Raw genomic sequence first — 6456 nt, 5'->3', positions numbered from 1 at the left:
CCCCGCCCTAGGGTTTCCGAAGATACAGATCACCGGAGCGTCGGAACCGCTTAAAAACTTGCATATGTCCCTAGCATATGTGCACAAGTGTGATGTAGGGTTTGGCTAACCTTGCATGTACACGGCTTTGAAGATTTTCGCAGACATCGGCCATCACTTGGTGAAAATCCAGGATCTGTATGTGCAAACTCCTGGTACGGCTCAAACGGAGCCTATTTTATGGTAAAGTAAGCCCAACCTATGGTTTCCATGTACATATGTCCTAAACAAACCAAAGCAAATAAAAAAATCCATTGTTACACCGTCACACGGGGAAAGCTATAGGGGTAGATCTGCGGGGTCCCCGCCCTAGGGTTTCCGAAGATACAGATCACCGGAGCGTCGGAACCGCTTAAAAACTTGCATATGTCCCTAGCATATGTGCACAAGTGTGATGTTGGGTTTGGCTAACCTTGCATGTACCCGGCGTTGACGATTTTCGCAGACATGGGCCCAAAGACTTGGTGAAAATCCAGGATCTGTATGTGCAAACTCCTGGTACGGCTGAAACGGAGCCTATTTTATGGTAAAGTAAGCACAACCTATGGTTTCCATGTACATATGTCCTAAACAAACCAAAGCAAATAAAAAAATCCATTGTTACACCGTCACACGGAGAAAGCTATAGGGGTAGATCTGCGGGGTCCCACCCCTAGAGTTTCCGAAGATACAAATCACCGGAGCGTCGGAACCGCTTAAAAACTTGCATATGTCCCTAGCATATGTGCACAAGTGTGATGTAGGGTTTGGCTAACCTTGCGTGTACACGGCGTTGACGATTTTTGCGTACATGGGCCAGCACTTGGTGAAAATCCAGGATCTGTATGTGCAAACTCCCGTACGGCTCAAACGGAGCCTATTTTATGGTAAAGTAAGCCCAAACTATGGTATCCATGTACATATGTCCTAAACAAACCAAAGAAAATAAAAAAATCCATTGTTACACCGTCACACGGAGAAAGCTATAGGGGTAGATCTGCGGGATCCCCGCCCTAGGGTTTCCGAATATACAGATCACCGGAGTGTCGGAACCGCTTAAAAACTTGCATATGTCCCTAGCATATGTGCACAAGTGTGATGTAGGGTTTGGATAACCTTTCATGTACCCGGCTTTGAAGATTTTCGCAGACATGGGCCAGCACTTGGTGAAAATCCAGGATCTGTATGTGCAAACTCCTGGTACGGCTCAAACAGAGCCTATTTTATGGTAAAGTAGGCCCAACCTATGGTTTCCATGTACATATGTCCTAAACAAACCAAATAAAATAAAAAAATCCATTGTTACACCGTCACACGGGGAAAGCTATAGGGGTAGATCTGCGGGGTCCCCGCCCTAGGGTTTCCGAAGATACAGATCACCGGAGCGTCGGAACCGCTTAAAACTTGCATATGTCCCTAGCATATGTGCACAAGTGTGATGTAGGGTTTGGCTAACCTTGCATGTACCCGGCATTGACGATTTTCGCAGACATGGGCCCAGCACTTGGTGAAAATCCAGGATCTGTATGTGCAAACTCCTGGTACGGCTCAAACGGAGCCTATTTTATGGTAAAGTAAGCCCAACCTATAGTTTCCATGTACATATGTCCTAAAAAAACCAAAGAAAATAAAAAAATCCATTGTTACACCGTCACACGGAGAAAGCTATAGGGGTAGATCTGCGGGGTCCCCGCCCTAGGGTTTCCGAAGATACAGATCACCGGAGTGTTGGAACCGCTTAAAAACTTGCATATGTCCCTAGCATATGTGCACAAGTGTGAATTAGGGTTTGGCTAACCTTGCATGTACCCGGCGTTGACGATTTTCGTAGACATGGGCCCAACACTTGGTGAAAATCCAGGATCTTTATGTGCAAACTCCTGGTACGGCTCAAACGGAGCCTATTTTACGGTAAAGTAAGCCCAACCTATGGTTTCCATGTACATATGTCCTAAACAAACCAAAGAAAATAAAAAAATCCATTGTTACACCGTCACACGGAGAAAGCTATAGGGGTAGATCTGCGGGATCCCCGCCCTAGGGTTTCCGAAGATACAGATCACCGGAGCGTCGGAACCGCTTAAAAACTTGCATATGTCCCTAGAATATGTGCACAAGTGTGATGTAGGGTTTGGCGAACCTTGCATGTACCCGGCGTTGACGATTTTTGCAGACATGGGCCCAGCACTTGGTGAAAATCCAGGATCTGTATGTGCAAACTCCTGGTACGGCTCAAACGGAGCCTATTTTATGGTAAAGTAAGCCCAGCCTATGGTTTCAATGTACATATGTCCTAAATAGACCAAAGAAAATAAAAAATACATTGTTACACCGTCACATGGAGAAAGCTATAGGGGTAGATCTGCGGGGTCCCCGCCCTAGGGTTTCCGATGATACAGATCACCAGAGCGTCGGAACCGCTTAAAAACTTGCATATGTCCCTAGCATATGTGCACAAGTGTGATGTAGGTTTTGGCTAACCTTGCATGTACCCGGCGTTGACGATTTTCGCAGACATGGGCCCAGCACTTGGTGAAAATCCAAGATCTGTATGTGCAAACTCCTGGTACGGCTCAAACGGAGCCTATTTTATGGTAAAGTAAGCCCAACCTATGGTTTCCATGTACATATGTCCTAAACAAACCAAAGCAAATAAAAAATACATTGTTACACCGTCACATGGAGAAATCTATAGGGGTAGATCTCGCGGGGTCCCCGCCCTAGGGTTTCCGATGATACAGATCACCAGAGCGTCGGAACCGCTTAAAAACTTGCATATGTCCCTAGCATATGTGCACAAGTGTGATGTAGGTTTTTGCTAACCTTGCATGTACCCGGCGTTGATGATTTTCGCAGACATGGGCCCAGCAATTGGTGAAAATCCAGGATCTATATGTGCAAACTCCTGGTACGGCTCAAACGGAGCCTATTTTATGGTAAAGTAAGCACAACCTATGGTTTCCATGTACATATGTCCTAAACAAACCAAAGCAAATAAAAAAATCCATTGTTACACCGTCACACGGAGAAAGCTATAGGGGTAGATCTGCGGGGTCCCAGCCCTAGAGTTTCCGAAGATACAAATCACCGGAGCGTCGGAACCGCTTAAAAACTTGCATATGTCCCTAGCATATGTGCACAAGTGTGATGTAGGGTTTGGCTAACCTTGCATGTACCCGGCGTTGACGATTTTTGCGGACATGGGCCAAGCACTTGGTGAAAATCCAGGATCGCATGTGCAAACTCCCGTACGGCTCAAACGGAGCCTATTTTATGGTAAAGTAAGCCCAAACTATGGTTTCCATGTACCTATGTCCTAAACAAACCAAAGCAAATAAAAAATCCATTGTTACACCATCACACGGAGAAAGCTATAGGGGTAGATCTGCGGGGTCCCCGCCCTAGGGTTTCCGAATATACAGATCACCGGAGTGTCCGAACCGCTTAAAAACTTGCATATGTCCCTAGCATATGTGCACAAGTGTGATGTAGGGTTTGGATAACCTTTCATGTACCTGGCTTTGACGATTTTCGCAGACATGGGCCAGCACTTGGTGAAAATCCAGGATCTGTATGTGCAAACTCCTGGTACGGCTCAAACAGAGCCTATTTTATGGTAAAGTAAGCCCAACCTATGGTTTCCATGTACATATGTCCTAAACAAACCAAATAAAATAAAAAAATCCATTGTTACACCGTCACACGGGGAAAGCTATAGGGGTAGATCTGCGGGGTCCCCGCCCTAGGGTTTCCGAAGATACAGATCACCGGAGCGTCGGAACCGCTTAAAAACTTGCATATGTCCCTAGCATATGTGCACAAGTGTGATGTAGGGTTTGGCTAACCTTGCATGTACCCGGCATTGACGATTTTCGCAGACATGGGCCCAGCACTTGGTGAAAATCCAGGATTTGTATGTGCAAACTCCTGGTACGGCTCAAACGGAGCCTATTTTATGGTAAAGTAAGCCCAACCTATAGTTTCCATGTACATATGTCCTAAAAAACCAAAGAAAATAAAAAATCCATTTTTACACCGTCACACGGAGAAAACTATAGGGGTAGATCCGCGGGGTCCCCGCCCTAGGGTTTCCGAAGATACAGATCACCGGAGCGTCGGAACCGCTTAAAAACTTGCATATGTCCCTAGCATATGTATAGAAGTGTGATTTATGGTTTGGCTAACCTTGCATGTACCCGGCGTTGAAGATTTTCGTAGACATGGGCCCAACACTTGGTGAAAATCCAGGATCTTTATGTGCAAACTCCTGGTACGGCTCAAACGGAGCCTATTTTATGGTAAAGTAAGCCCAACCTATGGTTTCCATGTACATATGTCCTAAAAAAACCAAAGAAAATAAAAAAATCCATTGTTACACCGTCACACGGAGAAAGCTATAGGGGTAGATCTGCGGGATCCCCGCCCTAGGGTTTCCGAAGATACAGATCACCGGAGCGTCGGAACCGCTTAAAAACTTGCATATGTCCCTAGCATATGTGCACAAGTGTGATGTAGGGTTTGGCTAACCTTGCATGTACCCGACGTTGACGATTTTCGCAGACATGGGCCCAGCACTTGGTGAAAATCCAGGATCTGTATGTGCAAACTCCTGGTCCGGCTCAAACGGAGCCTATTTTATGGTAAAGTAAGCCCAACCTATGGTTTCCATGTACATATGTCCTAAAAAAACCAAAGCAAATAAAAAATACATTGTTACACCGTCACATGGAGAAAGCTATAGGGGTAGATCTGCGGGGTCCCCGCCCTAGGGTTTCCGATGATACAGATCACCAGAGCGTCGGAACCGCTTAAAAACTTGCATATGTCCCTAGCATATGTGCACAAGTGTGATGTAGGTTTTGGCTAACCTTGCATGTACCCGGCGTTGACGATTTTCGCAGACATGGGCCCGAGCACTTGGTGAAAATCCAGGATCTGTATGTGCAAACTCCTGGTACGGCTCAAACGGAGCCTATTTTATGGTAAAGTAAGCCCAACCTATGGTTTCCATGTACATATGTCCTAAACAAACCAAAGCAAATAAAAAATACATTGTTACACCGTCACACGGAGAAAGCTATAGGGGTAGATCTACGGGGTCCCCGCCCTAGGGTTTCCGAAGATACAGATCACCGGAGCGTCGGAACCGCTTAAAAACTTGCATATGTCCCTAGCATATGTGCACAAGTGTGATGTAGGGTTTGGATAACCTTGCATGTACCCGGCGTTGACGATTTTCGCAGACATGGGCCAGCACTTGGTGAAAATCCTGGATCTGTATGTGCAAACTCCTGGTACGGCTCAAACGGAGCCTATTTTATGGTAAAGTAAGCCCAACCTAAGTTTTTAGGTCTATGACGTGTCATTTTATGTGTCCTAGTAACCATTACAAAAGACGAAATTGGGATACGGCAATTATCTTGAAAAACCCTTCACGAACAGGGCTATCACGTGCGGAGTTCTATGGCTTTTAGGGGAAATGAGTAGGAAACGGCCCGTTGCACCACATATTTTGTCGGAACGAGGCCATATTTGCAACGTGCGTGGGCCCTAGGATGGGAAGCAAGGGCTCGGTCGCGGATTTCCAATCCGACCCACGGGCGACGGTGTTTCCATTTTCGGGGTTCCCGAAGGCCTTTTTTTTGTGAAGCAGCTACATGGTGCGCATTTCAGTATTGCGCGAGACCTCCGTGCAGTGTTAGGATACCTCCTACGCACCACCTATCACATGCCATATGTGTGCGGTAGCCACCTGGGATCCCCCCCGCTTCATGCGGTGTCCCGCCGAATCCGCTGGAAACTGACCGGATTTAAACTGGGGCCACACTTTCCTTCGCTCAATAAATGCCAGGAAAAATGTTTTTAGGTCTATGACGCGTCATTTTATGTGCTAAATGATTTCCGTTTAGCGCGTAGGCGGACGGGTGCAACCGCGCGCCCTGTACGGCCATACCGCATGTCCCAGCGGCCCCGTTTTGCACAGTTAGCGAAGTAAACGAAGTCATAAAATCGCGCAGAGCCGCGTGGCGTCATTTTATGTGTCCTAGTAACCACTGCAAAAGACGGAATTGGGATACGACAATTATCTTGAAAAACCCTTCACGAACAGGGCTATCACGTGCGGAGTTCTATGGCTTTTAGGGGAAATGAGTAGGAAACGGCCTGTTGCACCACATAGTTTGTCGGAACGAGGCCATATTTGGCACATGCGTGGGCCCTAGGATGGGAAGCAAGGCCTCGTTCGCGGATTTCCAATCCGACCCACGGGCGATGGTGTTTCCATTTTCGGGGTTCCCGAAGGCCTTTTTTTGTGAAGCAGCTACATGGTGCGCATTTCAGTATTGCGCGAGACCTCCGTGCAGTGTTAGGATACCTCCTATGCACCACCTATCACATGCCATATGCGCGCGGTAGCCACCTGGGACCCCCCCCCCGCGC

The sequence above is a fragment of the Lolium rigidum genome, chromosome 3 (assembly GCF_022539505.1).
Source record: "Lolium rigidum isolate FL_2022 chromosome 3, APGP_CSIRO_Lrig_0.1, whole genome shotgun sequence".
NCBI classification, from domain to species: Eukaryota; Viridiplantae; Streptophyta; class Magnoliopsida; order Poales; family Poaceae; genus Lolium; species Lolium rigidum.
This window is presented reverse-complemented; position numbering follows the sequence as displayed.